The sequence below is a fragment of the Marmota flaviventris genome, chromosome 1 (assembly GCF_047511675.1).
Source record: "Marmota flaviventris isolate mMarFla1 chromosome 1, mMarFla1.hap1, whole genome shotgun sequence".
Classification (NCBI taxonomy): domain Eukaryota; kingdom Metazoa; phylum Chordata; class Mammalia; order Rodentia; family Sciuridae; genus Marmota; species Marmota flaviventris.
Genome location: NC_092498.1, coordinates 140,323,236 through 140,343,968, shown reverse-complemented (window position 1 = coordinate 140,343,968; position 20,733 = coordinate 140,323,236). Strand labels below are relative to the sequence as shown.

Genomic DNA, 20,733 nt, shown 5'->3' with positions numbered 1-20,733 from the left:
ACAAACCAAAGAGATATACTTCAGTGTAAAACATCCTTTAAGAATTTCTACTTTCTATTGGGGAAAAAAATAATTTCTATTTTGGATTAAATGAGAACCCTAACGCCACACTGAGGAAATACTTTTAAATTGTCCTCAGAAAAACCACATGTGCTAAAGGTTATCCTTCATGGCTTTATTTAAAAAAAAAAAATTTATAAAGATACCAATTACAATTGTGCCACTTGATCAGTTTCTGTCCCTTTCTGATTACCGTCCCACACCTTTTCAGAAGCAACATCTCAAGTCACAGCTCTGAACCCAGTTTACCTCCTCTACCCAATCTGTTCTACTTTGCTTTCCTCTCTAGGTAGGTATCATCCTTGTTATTGCTCATGGCTTCCTCTCCACTGCTAAGGGAGTGGTCAGATTAGATCCCAACCTCCTACCAGTGAGATTTGTTCCAGACCTGCATAAAATGTCCCAAGGCCAAAAGAAAACCAAGATAGTATTTCCTGGAATGATATACTGTGGTAAACCCAGAAGATTTCCAAGTAGTCACACTCTAATCCAGGTTCTTCTTTCTAATAAGATTTAACCATGGCTTAACCAAAATCAGATTTCTTCCTGAAATACTCTTCTAAGGATTCTGAAAAAGTTAACCATTTCCCTCCCTAAATTTTTCTAATGTTTTTAAGCAGTCAATTGCCACAAGCTAGACTAAGCCAACTTAAGTGAAAACAATTCAAGACAAATTCAGCTGGCATCTCTTCCCCTTGCAACTCACACATTACATGGAATATGGCCCTATGGGCAGGAGGGCAGGGAGGATTACTCTTCATAAGCGAGTCTCAAACGTATAGTTAGTTGGCAGGGGTACCTCAAAATAATTTTCAGTCACCACAACAGCATACATTCTCTAAACTAAGTTCAAAGGATTAGAATCTTCAGTGAAATAATTCCAAGATAGTGTGTCAACTGGATTGCACATCTGGATCTCCAGCCACATTCAAGAAACATCCCCTGCTTTGAAATGCTGCCCCATTTGCAATCCTAAAGAAAATCAGAAAACCCACTAAGGAAATGGCATTAATGAAACTCTTCTCCCAAAGCTCTGAGAGCATTTAATAAATGTTTGTTGAACAAATTGCCTTATTTCATGGAATACATACAATATTTCCTAAAATTTCCTTTTTCTCTTTCCCAAAATAAAAACAGACCAAAACAACCTCAAAAGGCAACCAATAAGGGCGGGGTTGTGGCTCAGCCCTAGAGCACTCTCCTAGCTTGTGCAAGGCACTGGGTTCGATCCTCAGCACCATATAAAAATAACTAAATAAAATAAAGGTATTGTGTCCAACCAAAACAAAAAAAAAATTAAAAAAGGTAACCAACATCTATTTCTACAGTGGAATCAAAGAGCCATAAAATCTAACCATATGTCCTGCAGGAAAAATGCATGTTCTATATAGCACCAAACATTAATTGTATAAACATACTACACAAAAGCAACTAAGGATTATAAAGTCCAAAACTGGCACAATTCATCTATCACACTTATGCAGAACCATACCAAAATAAGTATTCCAAAAATCTTGACCAGGGTTTACAAAAAATTTTAGTAGTAAGCTAGCATGATAGTGAAGAAACAAACCTCTCTCAATAAAGTTAATGGAAGTGGAAAGACATTTATAAACTAAAGTTCATCAAAAGAGACTGAAAAGGCCAGGTGCAATGGTACACACCTAAATCCCAGCTACTTGGGAAGTTATGGCAGGAGGATGGCAAGGTCAAGGCCAGCCTGGGCAATGTAGTAAGACGCTGTCTCAAAATAAAAAATTAAAAAAGTGGGCTGGGGATGTGGCTCAAGCGGTAGCTGGCATGCGCGCGGCCCGGGTTTGCTCCTCAGCACCACAAACAAACAAAGATGTTGTGTCCGCCGATAAAATTAAAAAATATATATATTTTTTTTTTTAAATTTTTTCTCTCTCTCTCTCTTTAAAAAAAAAAAAAAAATGAAAAAAGTTGAGCATGTGGCTCAGTGGTAGAGCATCCCTCAGTTCAATTCCCAAAAACAAGGAAGAAAAAAAAAAGACATGTTGCAAAGTTCTCATGGCACCTGAAGCTGTCAACCATAAAAGCTTAGCAAAATCACTAAGAAAACTAATTCTACATTATAATAAAAATTCACCACCATTTCAAAAAGGAAGAAAGGAAGAAGGAGAAAACAAGAAAGGATATATATTAGAACACCTTTAATGCCTCTTCCTTAAAATGAAGCCCAAAGCCATTTCTAACCATTGTTAGAAATTAGACCAATACTGTCCAATAGAATTTCTGTGATGAAAATGTTTTGTATCTGCACTGTCCAACAAGGTGGTCAGTAAACACCTGAAATGTGCCATGGGACAGAGAGCTAAATTTTTAAATTTTAATTAACTTAAATTTAAATAGTCACATTTGACTATTTGGCTACCATACTGAATTAATCGAGAGTCTAAGTGTTCCTATTCTATTGTTAAGGACAATTTTATTGGGAAATTGTACCTTTTAGATAGAAGGGTAGCTAATTCTGCCTGAAAGAGGGAGACCAAAAACAAAAACAAAACAGAGATCTTACAGTATCTCTCTCAGCCTACAAAGTGCCTAAATAATAAAAGACTATCCTGAAACTGCCTTATACTTTTAGGACAGCTGGGTTTAGGAATCAGAAGTAATTTTTATGATATATAAGGTAAAACTAAGCAACAAAAGCATAGAACAGAAAATAAATCTAGAAAGTTGTATGATTCTACTTAAAGTTTTCTAAAACTAAAAGCAATTATTTATCACTAGTCCCAAACTGCTTCTGTCTACATACCTATTTTAAAAACATTCCCTTCTCAATTATAATATTGCCTATTTTACATTTTAATCTTTGATTATATTCAATTTAAAAATGTATTATATATAGCTCTGCTAAGCAGTATTTTCCAACAGTAAAGTGACATACTCCTAAAAAGATTGCAAAGCAACTTGAAAATAGAAAATATTGTACTGAAGCAAGTTGAAATTATGCAAAAATATTCTGAAATATTTATTAAATTATTTGTGTATAAACGTATACATATGTGTATATAAAAATAATTTTTTAAGAAGTCAAACCTACCAGAAAACACTATTATCTCCATAATTAGGATTTAAAGTTAGTTTAGCTAGAGCGGTCCGGGAAAGGCTGGCGTGGCCACGCCACTGAAGGTGTTCGTGACGGGACTGTCGTTAGGCCCGCCTCTCTGCTCGGTGATGGTCATTGTCCTCCAGAACAGGGATGGAGTAAATATCGGCCCAAGAAGCAGCAGGATCACCAAGGGTCCAGTTTCAGTCTTTGGAGACTCAGCCTGAGAGTTTTTCCCCAGAACCTCAGTTCCTGCAGGACACTGACATGGAACAGGGACTCACTGAGGCTCCACCTGCTCCCCAGGTGCCTGCTCTTCCCCACGAGGGAAGCCCAGGAGACCAGGCAGCTGCGCTGCGGACAGCCAGGTACCAGGAGTTTGAGACATTCGAGGACGTGTCTGTGCACCTTACTCGAGAGGAATGGGGATGCCTGGACCTTGTTCAGAGGGACCTCTACAGAGAAGCGATGTTATTGAACAATGTGGTCTCACTGGGCATACTTCTTCGCCTTCCCACCACTGGGATTCATTGTGTGAATTCCTGCCCGGCCCTGAGTCACACCCAGGCAAGTGCTTTCTCTGGAGAAACTTGCAATTCTTACAGCAGGAATCTCCAAGAGACAGTGGCCCAAGTATCGTATTTCCATGGGTAGTGCTCAAACTGCTCAGAAACTCCTTTTACATGACTATAAGATAATAAACTTGATTAACTGGATTAGATGCTTCCTGGAATGCCACCACTATGTAAAATTGCAGTTCTTCAAATGAGCTTTCATAAGGGGCAAAAGAAGCCCTTTCTTTGCAAACAGATGGATTTTTGAACCAAGTTCATTTAGAAACCATGCTTGGTGGTCAGCTGCTTGTGCTCTGAGAACTAAAAAGTCCAACCCATCTCTTCAGTTAGGGTCTTTTCCTGTGGCTTTAGAGTGTGGAATATGTGCTCTGTGTCCCCCTTTGCTGTAGTAAACATGACCTGCCCCTCCTGTTGCCTCATTCTTTGTGAACCTTTGTCTTTCTTCATATTTAACATAATTTTTCTCCTTCAAGGGCCTGCCTTCCTCCCCTTGATTCTTCGTGGCACTATACAGATTGATGTATTAATATTACCTTTGTTCCTTAGAACTATCCCCTTTTTTTGTAAAAGGGGGGGGGGGTAAACCTGGGGACACTTTACCTCTGGGCTACATTTCCTGTCTTTTTTAGTTTTTATTTTAAGACAAGGTTTTGCTAAGTTGCTGAGGCTGGCCTTGAATTTGCAATCCTGCCTCAGCTTCCCAGGGTGCTGGGATTACAGGTGTGCACCACAGTGCCCAACTCCTTAGAACTACTATTAATGGAAGGGAATGGGAACGCCAAAAAGTTAAATCTCTATTTCAGGGCATCAAAAATAATGTATATTTAATAAGTTTGTAAGTTGTAAACTGATGGATGGATGGAAGGAAGGAAGGAAGGAAAGAAGGAAGGAAGGAAAGAAGGATGGATTTAAAGTTAGTTTACAAATAATATCCTTCTGGGCCAGGTGTGGTAGCACACCCCTGTAATCCCAGAGGCTCAGGAGACTGCGACAGGAGGATCAAGGGTTCAAAGCCAGTCTCAGCAACATCGAGGCACTAAGCAACTCAGTGAGATCCTGTCTCTAAATAAAATACAAAATAGTACTAGGTATGTGTCTCAGTGGTCAAGTCCCCATGAATTCAATGCCTGGTACCACCCCAAAAAAATAATAACATTCTTTTAGAACCCTATGATAGATCAAGTTTCTAACCGTTTAATGAAACTATGTTTTATAAATCATTAAGACTTGATGCTATTATTTTCCTTCTAGAATAAAAATAAATCAAGACTGAATTTTCTCATACAAAATCACAAAATTTTTGAGAATTCAAACTCAGAGAATTCAATCCTACAATTTTCTTTTCATCTGAGTATATACTATTGACAGTATGTCTTATAAGTTGGCCCTTTCTTCTAGAAAGACATTTTTTACAGTTCAATTACACATAGCTAAAAAGTACAGCACATATGGAACAAGTTAAAGAAGATGTGTTTCTTCTAACCTAATATGGTATTCAAAGTTAATCTTCTTAATTCACATAACCAAAATTTTTAAAAAACAAAACAACTTTAACTCTGTAGTCTCAGCAAAACACTTGGATAAAAAGCAAAATCAAGTATGTTCAGCCCTAATAAAGCACACAACCAGTTTAAAATACCATCAGGAATCACAAGTGATTCCTAAACTCACAGTCTCTTTACAGACAACAAAACTACAGCAGAAAGAACACAGAGAACTGTAAAATACATTATCACTTTCCTCTGAAACAGATAATCCCAACACAATCTCAGAAACTTCTATGCTCAAGACAACTCCTTGACATGCTTCCTGTCATTAGATCAAGCAGACTATCTTCTGGGATGTTGCCATGGTGAACAGAGAGGCTATTCTAAAAGAGGGGGAAAAAAACTACTATTGTCAATTATAGTCTCAATACTAGCATCTAAAAATCTGGTGCTGGAAGAAAAGCCACTTATAAATGAAGGAAAAGCCTCCTCTTTTACAATTCACATGATCTGATTAACTTAATGGTTTAGAATTTAGTTCTTACTTCTCTCCAATAAAACAAGCAGGATTTCTTACCTTTTTACAGGATGCATGGAGAGATGCACAGATGGATGGTGGACAGAGGGATGGAAGAAAGGGTACGTGAATGTGAAGGAGGTGTGAAGGGAGGAAAGGTGGCGGGGTGTTGTGTTTCTTTTCTTTGTTTTCCAATACTGGGGACTAAACCAGGGGCACTCTACCACACTGAGCTACACCCACAGCCCTTCTTATTTTGAGACAGGGTCTCACTAAGTTGCCCAGTCAGCCTCCCAAGTCACTGGAATTACAGGAATATGCCACCACACCAGACAAGGAGGGAGAGAAGGAAGGTAAAAGGACACTAATAAAGGACCTCCCAGCCATATAAAACCAAGCCAGGAGTTTTTAACCTCTCTGAACTGAATCAAAAACAAAGGCAAGTAAGGAGAGGCAAACAATTTTAAGTAGAAGAAAATAGTAACACTAAAATTATTTGCAATTATTCTCCAATGCAAAATTTCCTTTATTAACCATTTTGTAAACTAGTCTTCTAAAATTCCTAAACCTGTGCTTCTCATTTATCTATGCATAATGGTCACTATCAAATAAGAGATTTTTTTTACTTCAAGGGGCATATTTCTGGTAGAGAACTATTTAGCTAACCAGTTTGAAAAAAAATCAAGAAATATTTTCTGAAATCTTTGTTTATCAAGCCATAATTTAAAACTCATATGTGGTAAACACAGGATTACATCCATCTTGTATAGATTCCCTTTAAAATATACTCCCACACTTTGGGGCATAGGGGTAGGAGGTCCTGAGTATTTCTAAAAGTACATTTAAGTCACAGTCAATAAGTACAGTGTTCCTCAGTGATGTAAACAACTCCACTGGATACAAAGTCCTAAAACTTCTTCTTTTTTAAAGAGGTCAGGTTAAATAAAAACTATAATACAATAATATCCTGTCCATACATTGTAGTAATGGTAACAAAAGCTTTCTTAGACCACCTGACTCATCTAATTATGCAACACTACAATTACTGAGTCAACAGTCATTTAATAAAACTGGTATCATGGAACTGTCTAGTCCCTTTTAAAAAAAAAAAAAACAAAGGCCTGGGCTGAGGCTGTAGCTCAGCGGTAGAGCGCTTGCCTAGCATGGATGAGGCACTGGGTTGAATCCTCAGTACTACATAAAAAATAAATAAATAAAGGTATTGTGTCAACCTACAGCTAAAAAATAAATGTTAAAAAAAAAAGCCTATAGAACACAGAACACCTATTTCAAAAGTGAGGCAAGGCCAAATATTTTCTGAACCAAAATCTAATAAGCACAAACTAAAAATTTCAATACTGTATTTTTATTCATCCCAAAGTTGATGAAATATATGAAACACCAAAATTCTTCCCAATTTGGGCAGCAGCAATGAATGTCTAAAGAAAATACAATTTATGTTTCTCTTGATTGCCTTCAAACAATTTAGATAGGAATAAGTAAAAATGATTGTGGCACCCACCTATAATTTCTTGCTACTTGAAGGTGAGGCAGGAAGATTAAATTCAAAGCCAGCCTGGGTAACTTAGCAAGCTTCTGTCTCAAAATTAAAAAATATAAAAGGGCTGGGAATGTAGTTCAGTGGTAGAATGCCCTTGGGTTAAATCCCCAGTACCAAAAGTTGGGGGGGAAAATGACTGGGGAATATAGCTCAGTGATAGAGCATTTATCTAGCACTGTGGTAAAACCGGGGTTCAAACCCCAGTAACAAAATAATAATAATAATAATAATAATAATAATAATAATAATAATAATAATAATGGTTCAATATCACTTCATTCAATATGCTCAAAAGCAAACAGAAGTGTGGAGTCATACACCTATAATCCTAGAGACTCAGAGGGCTAAGGTAGAAGGATCACAAGTTTGAAGCAGCAGCCTGGGCAATTTAGTTAGATGCCATCAAAAAATAAAATAAAAAGGGGCTGGAGGTGTGGCTCAGTAGAATAGTGTCTCTGGGTTCAATCCCCAGTACCAGGAAAGAAGGGAAGAAAAAAAAAAGGCAAACAAAATAGCCCAGAGTATATTTTAACTAAAAGCCTTTTATCTAACTCATTGTGATTTCAAATGGCCAATAGACAGATGTGTCAACAGATGTTAGCTTGGTTAGCTCTACATTGCTTCACCAACAGAAGGAAAAAAAAACCCTCCACCACAATCATCTTTGCTCCCCCACAGGTATATGTTCTCCTTTCAGATAAATTCAGAACACCTTATTTAAAAAATTTGGCCCTATATGACCAGTATCAAATACATATCCTAATTAATATTTGCAGGGCATCTTGAATTTTTTAAATTATCAAAATCTATATTAAAATTTCCAAGGATATCACTGTATATGCATAAATTTAATGAATAATAGGTTAATTCCTTTTAAATGTTCTGTTAAAGAGGTCTAGTTTTTGGAGGAGGATGGTTAAAAATATTTAACTTTTGTTTTAGGTATGCTCATTCATCTAGCATACTATAATATGATCTTGGTGCTTTTTCCTAAAAAAATGAAGTATATAAAAGATAATCAACACTTCCTTTAATTGAATATTCCCTAATAGCTTTCCTTCAGAAATGAAAAAAGAACTTGGCAAGCTACACCCTCAGCAGCCTTGGAGAAATCTGTTCATTCCATATAACTTTTGAAGGCTTTGTGCATTGTCTACGGGATAAAGCCAAGGAAGTTGTGTTCCCATCTACCCAACTTCCAGCCTCAGGCAGCAGTCCCCTATCTATCTCTTCCCTGACCACACACACCTGAAGCCCTAAATACATGGAGTTGCTCAGACTGTAATTCAATTCAATTTCCCCTATCTGGCCAAAGTACAAAAACTTAAAGTGCAGACTCATATCTGGGCAGGTGGCGGGGTGTTGTCTATCTGTCGTTCTTTGTTTTCCAATACTGGGGACTGAATCCAGGGGCACTCTACCATACAGAGGTACACCCACAGCCCTTCTTATTTTGAGACAGGGTTTCACTAAGTTGCCCAAAACTGATAATCCACCTGCCTCAGCCTCTCAAATCACTGGGATTACAAGGATGTGCTACCAGCCAGACAAGGAATCTTTTTTTTTTTTTTTTAGGGGGTGGGTGTTACTGGGGATTGAACTCAGGGGCACTCAACCACTGAGCCACATCCCCAGCACTATTTTGTATTTAGAGACAGGGTCTCACTGAGTTGCTTAGGGCCTCGCTGTTGCTGAGGCTGGCTTTGAACTCACAATCCTCCTGCCTCAGCCTCCAGAGCTGCTGGGATTTTTTTTTTTCTTACTTTCAATTCCACAATGCCTAGCACAGTATTTAGGAAGAATCATTGTTCAGTGTACATTTAATGGATAAAATGGATCTAAGCCCCTTTCTCTACACTTCAGTTGATTAATACCAATAAATTAAAACTCTGCTTCCATATGAAAATTCGATATTTTAGGATCAAAATTCAGATGTGGTAAAAGTATACAAAAAGGTAATTTCATGACTCTCATTGTTTCTCACCAAGAATGATGAAAAAGGATAATATTCCCAGCCTCCCTGCCCCAATGCACTTAACACACTGCATCCCAGATATTCCTCCAAACTGTTCACTTAATTCTCTGCTCAAGATTCTCCAGAGATTTTTCTAATGGTTTACTGAATGGTGATAATGCATTAAACCTGAATTTGTCAAGAACTTCCGTGATCTGATTTAAAGTACCTTTAAAAACTTATTTCCTTATTTTCTCCTTATCACATTCTTCTCAACAGTCAAGAAGAAATGATGGCTATGACCTGCAATTCTCCACTGAGCCTTTTATTAGTCACTTTTACCAGATTGTCTTTCCTCCCTCCCACCCCTGAAATCCACAGCTTCCCATGCACTCTCTGAAGCATCACTTGATAAGTCAATTCCTTCAGAAAACTTAATCCCAGTAAAGACAGATCATTTCTACTCTTCAAAATTCCCAAAGCACTTTATGTGCACCTCCAACATGGCTCCGACTAAAAAACTAACATAAGGAGTATTGGTAGTCCTCATTCTTACTAGCACCTAAACCTTCAGGAATCAATGTCTGGCTCAATAAAGGGACTGAGATACTAATGGAAGGACACCCCACAAAGGTCTTAACATGAATGGATAAAGTGAAAACCAATGGCTGCTCAAAGAGAAAACCAAATTTAATTTAAACACACACTGACTACAGCCGGGGGATTGTGAAAGATCACTTTACTGGTCAACATATAAAGCATGCAGGCATGCTGGGTATTAAGTCCATCCTCTGGAGTTCCATACTCACAGATATCCTACTTCATATAGGGGGTTCAGCTGGTCAAGAGAAATTTGATGATTTGACAAATGGTTATCACAGTGAAGGTCAATATGCTATCATAAATTGACATTGATTTGACTTGACAAAGATGTGGCTAACTAAAAAGGAAATAAGATGTCAGTGCATAAAAGCATCCAATGATAACAATATATGGCAACAAAGTTAATAATAATAGAGAACTCTGGGCAAAAGCCATAGTCTTCCACTCTAAAGAAAGCTTTAATACTTTGACATTTTTGACAATCTAATGATAATTGGAGAAGTCATTTTTCCTTAGCTTTATAGAAGGTTGATGGAAGACTCTAAGTCAATTGGTGTTGGTGTGCTCTCCCCTGTGAAGCTTATCACTGTCCAGGAAGAGAGCATGACATAACACAAGAGCATAACTAAGAAGCTGTTTGGACACCTACTTACCTGACTGAAGATAACCTAGATGGGAATGAAACAGAAGCCCAGTGGGAGAAACTAAGTCTTTCTAAGCAGCTGGTATATGATAGTATATTATGGATGCAACATGAAAAAACTTAATCTTGGGAAAATGGAAGCAATAAATGATTAGACACTTTAAAAAAATTTTATTTTGGACCTGCCAATTTAGCTGTCTTGAACTACAGCCATATCCCAAGTTTCAAGCAAAAGATTAGTAAAGTTCTATCATCTTTTTTTACACACACACACACACACACACACACACACACACGCATGTCTACTTCATCCCAAGTGATGACACCTTACAAAACAAAACTCAAAAAAATTAGTTAGCTAAACATTTTGAATTAGAGAAACAAATCCCTAATATTACAGCAGGATCATGAACTTGGAAGAGGCAAAGAAATGAAAAGCACATTCCCCAACTCAACATTTATCATTCAGTTTTGTGTCTCCCTGTTTACTTAATTATCCCATTAAAAGATAAAATGAGAGATCCAGAACTGAATTACCCAGTTCACCAGTGAATGCCATTATCTGGCCCATATTTGAAGTATGATAATGCCTGAAGACCAAATAAACAAAACTAAATTAAACACAACAACAAAAAAAAGCAACAGAACCTACTAAAAACTTCCAAACATTCTCATACTCATATTTAAAAAAGTGCTCTAAATTCAAAATTCATTAACTTTCTAGGAAAAAATAAGCAACTAATTATATACTTCAGCCTCCTATAGGCAGTGACCATGTCTTTCCCAGCAAATAGCCCAATGCCCAGCACTCAGCAAATGCTGGTAGAACCAAATTCTATACTTTACTTCCTCCTCCAAGGATAAGAGATTCAATAGCATAAACAGATTCAATGGCTAAACTATCTAATCAGTCTTTTCCTAATTAAACCTTTGCCAGGTCATTTTAGAAACTACTGATATTTATATTAACCTAGAGATATTTACTCTAGGTTAGATTTACCCAAGATCAATTTTACTTCAAGTTATACTCTTTGAAAAAGTCAAAATACCGAATAAAAATGTAAATTAGTAAAATGGGATTTTTATTTTTTGTTTCTTAACAATAATCTACCTCTAGTGCTATTAGTTAAAAAAAAAGTCTATTTAAAGCTAATATTTAATACTCTTACAATTATTACGCCAGTCCTCCTAAATACAACAGATAAGGTAAATTTTTATTCCCTTCAAACAAGCACTTGAACTTGCAGATGGTACAGTCCTTTGGGTATGAACTCTTGTGAGTTGATAGTATCATTCTGCAAAGAAAAAATACATTAGCCCATACCAGGGTACATGTGAGCTAGATTTCAACAATTGCTGAATCCCCATGACAGCTCTGTGTGCCTCTATCAGAGATGCAAATTAAAAATGCAGACTTGGGACCCTCTGCAGATGAACTGAGTAAGAATCTTCCCAGGTGATATCATTTTTGCTTAAATATGAGGACACTTGATCTAGTTAGTGGAGGGGAAAAAAAAACTATTTGTGAAATCTTACATTCTGATATAAGATTTTCTTCTCATTTATAATAAAACTTCTTGTGACCAAAAGGAAAAAAAAAAAAACAGGTACTTGAAGACTCCTGGCAAGGCCAACAATTATAATTTGTCAACCAGCCAACTATGGCAAAAAAAAAAAAATTTTTGCTTTTTATATCCACATGTCTTTACTCTACCTATGAAATTAATACTTTAGTACTCTGTGTACTTTCTGGCATCTTCCAGAAATTCAGTTGTCAGAAAACAGTTTCATGCTTAATTCACCAGTATTTTTTAATGACATAAAAGTCAGAGAAATGGATAAATAAGTTGTAAAAGACTTTCCAGTTTCAAATTTCTCCTACATATAACCCAAAAACAAAATCTTTAATTTAAATTTTCTTCATTATTTTCAGAAATCCAAATTTCCCAAAGGATACTTTAGAGATTTTTTTCTATTATAATAGGAATACAAATCAATTGGCTATACATTTTATATGTACATATATTTTTTAAAAATATAAATAAATCTGTACTTTAAGAACTTACAAGTTAGGAATGTAGTTCAGTGACAGAGTGCTTAGCACGTATGAGGCCCTGGTCTAATACCCAGCACCAAAAAAAATTACAAACAGATTTAACAAATATAGAGATTAATTCACTTTTTATATTCATAGTGTACCCTCAATTAAAATCCCTGGATGCCCATCAAACCAAACTTCCAGAAGCATGCATTCATTGTATGCATATTAATTTAAATTTTTGAAATATAAAATATACAGCATTTCCAAGGCAAATTACTTTAAGGGTAAAATGTTAATGCCATAATTGAAACAAAGTTCTTTTTTAGGAAATGTTCAAACTTTTAAATGCTTAAAAGATTGAATTCCAGAAAGTTTTTACAAAATTAAGTAAAACTGCCAGTTTTTAGAATAATATAGCAAAACTATCTGTAACATTACCTCTAGGATCTAAAGTTAATAATAAATTATTAACTCTGTAGGTGCCATTTATACATTGATTACTATTTTCACAGAATACACATGAAATAATCATGGAATTAATTTAAATCATAAAATAATAATCGGAATTACAGTTTCAATGAATGTTTACTTCTTCCAACTCAAATGCCTTCTATGCAGAAATTTCCAGAAGAAAATGATTATTTACATAGCTGACTTCTAGATTCCCACTTATCTTAGCAAGCCATTACAATTTTGGGCACAATACTTCATTCTGTAGTAATTAAACAGATGTGTTGTTCTACTATTTAAAGAAAACACCTCAACTGATGTGCCACTGAACTTTTTAAAAAGTCAGTGATTAGTTTGCAATCCTCCTAACATTTCAAGAGTTGTATCAGATTTACAGACTCAACATAGCAAAAGCTGACACCTATTTCATAACTACTAAATTTACCTCATGTATTCAACAAAAAAAAATTTAATAAACATAAAAGGTATAAAAACAAATCAGCAAACTTTTGAATTTTTCCCTGTCATTCAAGTTAAGATTCAAAAATAAATCCAAAACTACTTTCTACTCTAAGACTGATGATCAAGCATCTAGTAAAATGCCTAACATATAAGGAGTGAACTATAAATATTTGACTACTATCTGCTTTCTAATTTCCAACTTATTACTTTCAAATCATCCATCATTCCCTCCTAGTTTATTATTATTATAAAATTAATAATCACAACAAACACAAAAATTATTATACAAAAAAATGCAGAAGAGGAAACAGATTTATTATGACACGTAGCATGAATTTGGAGTGGTAATCCTTATAAACCAAATAATCTTATTAATTCTATATGTATGATACTAATGAAAAATTTAAAAATACTCTTGTCAATTGATAATCAAGATACAACACACTAATTTTCAAGGCATTAGATCATAATTCTTATTTAAAATAATATGAATAACATTTAATTAAATTATTTTAAATAAAATTTAATTAAAATTTAAAAATTTCAATTCACTATTCTTAAATCCTTTCAGGAACAAGCCTAGGTGTTGGAATTATACACCAATGCCAGTAAACAGTTGTAACCGCCTTTTTTAAACATCAAATGATAAGATTCAATTAAGACTTTCTTGACAATCTTGGATAACAACTTCCATTTTTCAAATATCCACTTCAGTGTTGGACTGGCAACTCATAACATTTGTAGGTCAGCCAAGTCATTCTATCCCTAGTGAATTTATAAGTTAACAAGAATTCTGACACATAAAAATCATTAAGCACTTTGACCCAAAAAATAGTACTCTTCCACAGTCACCTGTTCTACAGGACAATTACATACAATTACATACATTTTTGCCAAGCGTCCAAAGTACTTATTATCTACAACATTAATAAGAACAATTTATGGAAAATTATTCAATTAATTTTTTAAAAAAAATTTAAATTTCCATTTTAGAAACTACAGAATAGGGACTGGGGTTGTGGCTCAGAGGTAGAGCACTCGTCTAGCATGCATGAGGCACTGGGTTCAATCCTCAGCACCACATAAAAATAAAATATATTGTGTCCACCTATAACTAAAAAAAAAAATTAAAAAAAAAAACTATACAATATAAAAGGAAATATGTAAAAAAAGAAAGTGAGCCTTCTTTTAAATGCTTTTAAAGCATTCTCTCATATATCATTATTACCTGATCATTATTATTATACAATACTATAATTTTAAAAGTGTGGGCAACTAAACTAAATCAGCACTTAGCCCAAGACAACCCATGAGAGTGCTTCTGTCCCCCAGAGTATCCTCTCAAGCATAATGCCCCAATCATACTGGAAATCAAATAAATCTACCCTAGCTATACTAATCACTTGACACTGTTATATTTAAGTCATTTAATTTTGGGGAGTGGAAAGGTACAAGACATGTTTAATCCATTTGAGGGCTCTGGCTGAGTTCTAGTTAATAGAGCCTTTCCTGCAGCAATGCAGATAATTTGAGTAGCAAAGGTGACTGAAGCAGTTAAGAGCCCCTCTTTGTTACACTCTCCATGAACTGAATAAATGGTATGACAAATGTTCCAAAATAAGAATCATTGTCAACACATGCTATTTCTTCCCTAAACAATCAACTGTAGGTTAATTTGTACAAGGATGCCAAGGCAGAAGCCTTTTCATTATAAATATATACTAGGCTACTTTTAAAATAAGCTAAAAATATAGTGCCTAAAATTCAACTGCAAGTATCTAAATTTTTCTCCTTTAGACTAAATATGCTTAAATGTGAGGAACACACTTGTGTATGAATAGCAAACACCAAAATAGCTTACATTTAAAAACAGGTCCAAGATTACCTTTGAAAAATAAAATAACCTTAATGAAGAGAACTTGAAGAGGTTTACACTTCCCTTACTCAGGCAGTCGTTTAAAAATATTTACTTATTGGTTTCAAAAAGTAAGCCCCAAGAGTAACAAAAAGGCTTACCTCCCCCAACTTTAGCAAAGTCAGAAATAAGTAGTATTTTAAGGTTGATATTTTTTGGCTGGAGAAGCAGCTCAGCAGGAAAGCACTTGCCTAGCACACAGGAAGCCCTGGGCTCCAGCCCCTGCACCCAAGGACGGGGGCAGAGGGGGTGTATTTTGCCTGATATTTTTGTTAAATATGAAGAAACTACTAATGACAAAATAAACTGTGAACACGCTAACCTTCATTTTCACTTTATCACTCTATACGTACCATCTTTTTCAACACAAAGGCTCTTCACCTTTATCCAATTTTTATCTTCTGGGTTTTATTTTGTGGATTGTTTTTTGGTTTTGTTTTGTTTTTTAATCAAGACAGTTCTGCTGCATGATTAAATACAAACTGCAGATTATTATTCCACCACAATATCCTGGCAACCAGCTCATATTCAGTCACACTATCAGGCATTTATAAAAAATAAAAAATAAAAAAAGAACAACTAATTGTATGATCATGTGGTTATTGTAGAAGCCCTTTAGTTCAATCCTAGATGGGCCTCAAGAGGATAATGCTTATTCTGTTGAACTCACTGCCAAATCACAATATGAAAGAGCCAGGATCAAAACAAGACCCAATTATACAAAGAGTGCATTTTATCAATGTCGGGTTTATAAGAAATAGGTATGTGGCCTAGTACTTGTGTAAAATTGTTCAAAAATATTTACATAGATGGAGCTTTAAAGAAAATTATTGAACACTTACTAGCCATAATGATATTCGATGAGAAGAACCTCTTCAGGTAGCATCAGGATGGCAGCTCAGAGATGAAATACTTAAAGCAACCGAGTTCAATTTCATGCTTCCCTAGTATTTAAAACAGATTTCTATACTGTTTGCATCTTTTTTTTTTGGGGGGGGGGGGGTGCTATTTGTTATTTCTACATTATTTTCTAGAAGAACTTTTAAAATCTTACCTCCTTAGTATTACCAAGTTTTAATTTCTGTTTGCTTAAGAATCATAAAACAAAATCAAATGGAAACCATATGTAGGTACTTTTTCTGACAATCATTGACAGAAAGTTCAGCACAGGGATCTATAAATAAATCAGGTTAGTCCACTCTTCTTTAACCAGGCCCAAGACTCCTGTGGGAGTAGCCTCAGCATCCAATCCTGCTTCACCCAGTAGCTATCCCCTTTCTTTCTAAGTAACTCTGACTTTTCAGTATCTGGGCATATGATAAGATTTATAAAAGAAAAGAGAAGAGGGGAAAAAAACCTCTAATGACAGCAGATGTATAATTCTACATTTTCAATTACTTCAATAAGATATTTTATAAAAACACATGCTAACTCCTGTCAGGTACTCAAATATATTCAAGAATATTCAAACGTGCTACATTCATGTCAAGTTTTTATAAGCCCAAAACTATTTTATTTTTACTTCCTCTGTTATCAATTTGGCATGAGCTGAGTTCAGTAGATCAAAGACTAAATGCATGAGATGATGCTGTCGGAATCAACACTTGCCAGTGTCATAGATATAAGTTAAAATCAGAAAAAGGTAAGTCCCTGGTCAAGAAGAGCGCAGGCCAAGGCTGTTTCTATAAGTACAGGAAATAGATTTGAATTGATTTGATATAAATTAAATTCTAACAATAATGTAGGTTTTATTTAAACTTGTCAGATAAAGTGAATTTACTCATTTAATATGGCATAATCACATAGCTGGTCATGTACATCCTCCCAGAAGACAACAGTTTCAAAGTTAAAAGTTTACAAAATATGGTTTACAAAAGTTAAAAGTTACAAAATACGGGTTTGGGTTCCACCTCTGTTAGTGACATGACTAATCACAGACTTCTCTAAGCTTCAATTTCCTTTTGGGTGTGCTAAGTTCAACACAAAAATGGAAGAGGACGTTCATTTCTGCTGACCATCAAGAACCATTCCCCTTTCTTTCTTCCTACGAAAATCCCAGTTACATTTAGGGACTTTTTAATTTTCATCTTTTACACAAAATACTTCAACAGCAAGATCAACTTAATGCCAAATAAATATGTTGGCAAAGTGTTTGCTTATAAAACAAAGGTGTTGCTCTCTATAAATGTGATTTCACATCTCTACCCCATTCAAATTTAATAGTCAGAAATACATAATTTTTTCATGAATTATTTAGGACTTTAATACTATTAACACTTAAATATTTCCTCCAATTTTTCATATTGAGACTCTTAAATCAGTCTCCCTGAACAAGAGATAAAACAAACTATTTTACTGGACAAAGAAATATTTAAGTAACCACCTTAATATACAACAATTTCATCTAAATAAAGTTTTCTATTAAAGGAAAAACTTTTGAAATAAAATATAGACAAAGAAGGAGGCAGAGGAGAGGTTCCAAACATCTATCCATAAAATTCCTGGACTAAATATTTATTCGTAAGTAACAATGTATTCATCACCAAAATTATTTGCATTAAAAAGAAAAAAGAGGCAGTGGGCCTGTAGCAACTCAGGGTGCTGAGGCAGGAGAGTTGTAAGTTCAAAGCCAGCCTCAGCTGGCACTAAGCTGAGGAGAGTCAACTAAGTGAGACCCTGTCTCTAAATAAAATACAAAAAAAAGGGCTGAGAATGTTGCTCAGTGGTCAAGTGCCCCCGAGTTTAATCCCTGATATCATAAAAAAAAAAAGAAGAAGAAGAAAAAAGAGGGCTAGGGTTATAGTTCAGTTGGTAGAGCACTTGCCTAGCACGTGTGAGGCACTGAGTTGGATCCTCAGCACCACATAAAAAATCAAATAAAGGTATTGTGTTCATCTAATATAAAAATTAAAAAAAACTTAAAGACTATTATACAGTTTATATAGTGTAGTCAATTCTCAATTTGTTCCAATGGTGACTATCACACCTCATTAAAAAAGAGATTTTACTCAGGTTTACTTTACATACGTAGGGGGCTTTATATCAATGCAAAAAGATTAGACCATGATGATGCCTGTACTTACCAGTACTTAACCCCCCCCCCATCAAACAATTAAACTTTTCCCCAAAGCAATCATCTTTAAATTATAATTTTTTATCAACTACTTAATTTTCATATCATTAGAACATAAGTCATTTCTTCACATACTATAACACTATAATCTCAACATAAATGTCTCATTTTTCCATTAAAAAAAAGAAAACTAATTACACGGGTCAGTAAGTTACCCATGGTAACACATCAATTTTATTTACTTTTAAAAGCTAGACTTCAGGGCTGGGGTTGTGGCTCAGGACGTGAGGCACTGGGTTCGTCCTGGCACTCAGAACTACATAAATAAAAAACTAAATAAACAAAATAAAGGTATTTTAAAAAAAAAAAAAAAGTTAAGACTTCAACTTGTCCTCTCAATTTCAAGCACATTTAGCTTGATAATTCGAATTCAATGGATCTTTTTCTATTCTTCATATGAAAAAATCCTTAAGTCAATATAATCATGCCATAATTTTACAATATGAATCTATTACTGAAGTCTTAATTATATCTTTTAAGAATATAATTATTTAGTAGTGTAATATAAAAGTATGCATGCACTAGAATCATCTAGATAATCATCTTACAATGAAAATTATTACTATGTGAAAGCTTTAGCAAACTTTCCAGAACAAAACACTGGAAAACAGAATTATAATAATGATTAAAGAAGTCAAAAAATATATATTAAGAACTTGGATTAGATTCCAGTTAAAACCAAGATACCTTATAAACTACTTAGAACTATTTACCTCTGAATATATATCTTCCCTGCAAGTACTTTGTTTCTCATAAAATACAAATGTATTTTTCTATTATCATCCACAAAAATTATAAAAATGAAAGGTAAAGGAAAATTTATTTTTCAGGTACACTGTATAATCAATCTCAAAAATTCCAATTGTAAAAAGAAATGCTGATTCATTAAATACTTTTACATAACTACAATGCTGCAGAACCATATAATTCATCTTTGTTTCAAAACCACTATTCTATACTTGAAAAGTAAGTTCAAATAATTTTAATTTTTTTTTTTTTTAAATTCAAAGATTAATCAATGAGGTGAAGAGAAAGCCTACATTTTGGGAGCAAATTTTTGCTACACACCAGATAGAGCACCAATCTCCAGGGTATATAAAGAACTCAAAAAACTTAACACCAAAAAAAACAACCCAATCAATAAATGGGGCTAAGGAGCTGAACAGATACTTCTCAGAAGAGGATATACAATCAATCAACAAATATATGAAAGAATATTGAACATCTCTAGTAATTAGAGAAATGCAAATCAAAACTACTCTAAGATTTCATTTCATGTCAGTCAGAATGGAAGTTATCAAAAATACAAGCAACAATAAGTGTTGGGGAAAGGGTACACTCATACATTGCTGTTGGCAGTATGGAGATTCCTTAGAAAACTTGGAATGGAACCACCATTTGACCCAGCTATCCTACTCCTCAATCGACACTCAAAGATTAATTCTATAAGGAAAAATTTTCAGAGGTTGACTTTGCCATCTTAATTTGCCTTTGCTAGAACTTCATTGATTTTCTTCCATTTTCCTCTTGACCTTGGATGTGACTTAAGGAGCAGTATTTATTTGATCATTTAAAAAGCAGATGGTTTCTGGCACAGTGGCTCACGTCTGTAATCCCAAGCAGCTGGGGAGGCTGAGGCAGGAGGATCACAATTTCAAAAAAAAGAAGTAGATGGTTCAAGGAAGTATTCTGTTGATTTAAACAGGCTAAAAAATGAGGCTCTTTTGAGGAAAAGGCTATTTATAAAATCTCAAAGTTTCACCTCAAATCCACTTAATAATTACAAAAGGAAAAAACATACATCGGAGATATCTGGCAGACACCAACTACCTTGACAAAGTGATTAAACTTAGTACCATTAATTCTGGCACAAACTGACATACTGTACCACATGGGAAATATACAACATTATCTACCCTATATATGGCCAAAAATGTTTGACTTTCATCATGAGGAAACTATTGACAATTTCAAAATATCGAAAATTTTACAGGATAACTGAACTTGTCCCTTCCAATGACATCAATATCTTCAAAAAACCAAACAAGGATAAAGAAAGAAAACTTAGGCAAAGTTGTACCTTAAGAGAAACTAAAGAGACAAAACACATAAGTGCATTGTATGAACCTGACTAAACCCTGCCTGGATCAGAGAGAAGAAAAGCTATAATAAGTATTATTGGGACAACCATGGAAATTAAAATATGAACTGAATATTAAATATTCTAATGTGGATGTCCATTCTTATGTGGATGTTGAA

The 20,733-nt window shown here is 34.7% G+C and overlaps 1 protein-coding gene and 1 pseudogene across 2 annotated transcripts in view; one reads left to right on the top strand and one right to left on the bottom strand.

Annotated features, from left to right (window-relative positions):
- The window catches only part of Med13l (mediator complex subunit 13L), a 301,062-nt gene that overhangs the window by 238,588 nt on the left and 41,741 nt on the right, over positions 1-20,733 (bottom strand). The window lies entirely within an intron of this gene.
- Positions 3,287-3,820, top strand: LOC114103413 (transcriptional repressor RHIT-like; annotated as a pseudogene).